The sequence below is a fragment of the Micropterus dolomieu genome, linkage group LG10 (assembly GCF_021292245.1).
Source record: "Micropterus dolomieu isolate WLL.071019.BEF.003 ecotype Adirondacks linkage group LG10, ASM2129224v1, whole genome shotgun sequence".
Classification (NCBI taxonomy): domain Eukaryota; kingdom Metazoa; phylum Chordata; class Actinopteri; order Centrarchiformes; family Centrarchidae; genus Micropterus; species Micropterus dolomieu.
In genome coordinates this window covers 13,072,461-13,074,059 of record NC_060159.1, presented here as the reverse complement: position 1 = coordinate 13,074,059, position 1,599 = coordinate 13,072,461, and positions in this window count along the sequence as shown.

Sequence of the window (1,599 nt, the reverse complement as noted above, 5' to 3'; positions counted from 1 at the left end):
TGGGTCTCGTCTCAGTGTCTCATACGTGTTTGTGTCCATTAGTAGTGTGTTGACTTTGTTCTGGTAGTCAGCTGTGTTAAGTACTACCGTGCATCTTCCTTTGTCAGCAGGTAGGATAGTGATGTTTTGATCCTTGCTCAGAGATGTCACAGCCTTCCTTTCTTGGATGGTGAGGTTGGAAGGGGGGGCCTTCGCATTAGAAAGGGCTGCAGATACCTTTAGTCTGAGCTGTTCCGCTTCTGTTTCTGTTAATTTGATTTTCCTAATGGCCAATTCTGTGGCTGTGAGTAGGTCTACTATCGGTAGTTGCTGTGGTGTAATGGCGAAGTTTAATCCTTTGGCCAGAATGTCTTTCTCTGGTTGGGTGAGTTCCCTATCTGACAAGTTTTTCACCCATCTGTTGTCTGTTTCAAGTGTTGTGGGGTGAAGATACCAACGATGGTCGTTCAGTCTTGGCCACAGGTAGTCTTAACGACTGTAACGACTGTCGTCACAGCAACAAGGAACACTAATGAACCAGCGGTTTCGATGACCCGGGATAACGACCCCTCAGAGACGTGGGAATAGGCGTCCTTTAGATCTATCGTGAAGAACCAATCCTCGGATTGGATGTGCGTCACGACGGCGGGGATGGTGAGCATCTTGAACCTGAATCTCCTCAGAGACCGGTTTAGAACCCGCAGATCCAAAATAGGGCGCAGCCCTCCGTCCTTCTTGGGGACTATGAAGTACCGGCTGTAGAACCGGCCCCTTTCCTCAGCAGAGTAAGAACTTCCTGTCCCAACACCGGACCTTGCTCCGGGCGGACCACAGTCCAAACCACCCCGCTGAAGACCCTTCTCTACACCCCGTGTAGAGAAGGGTCTGCCCCATGATTTACTCAGTTCATCATGTAAATCAGGAAAGAATAGCCTTTCATCAAGCTTACCACTAGCCTGTGGTGTCTGCTCCTCCTGTGGCCGGTTGATGTTGAGCTTAGCCACGGCTATAGTCACCACCTCCAGCAGCTCGTCATAGTCGGGCGCCGCCTGATGACGCCGCCCCGACACCCAGAAGTCATCGTCCACTACGCTGAGCAAGTCCGCCTCCTCGGAGTCTGATTGCTGCAGCGTCTCCGGATCCAAACCGTGAGCGGAAGAAGCCGAGAAGCGGGCTCCCGAACGAGGAAAGGAAGCGTCGTAGCCAGCGGATGAAGGTCGTGAAAAAGCCTCAGCCGTCCCGAAATCCTCCGACAGATCACGCTGTGAACCCCACGAGTGAAGCCGCCGGGCCGCCTCAGTGGCCGCAGGGCCCACGCCACGGGGAGAACACATCCGGCCATCCTCGGAAAAGAGAGCCATGCTGTACCTCAGTACCCGCATGGAAAGGGCTTCGCAACGGGCGCAGGCAGCCCCCTCGAGAGCTGCCCGGGCGTGCTCCATCCCCAAACATGAGACACACATCTCATGAGAATCTCCATCCGTGATGTACCGAGGGCAAGGAAAAACACACCTTCTGTACATCTGGTTGCCGGACATGCTGGTAGACTTCTTCTTCAGGTAAGACACGCTGCTTGTAGGACTGGAGCTTTCTTCAAACAACATACAGAGCGCCTGCTGA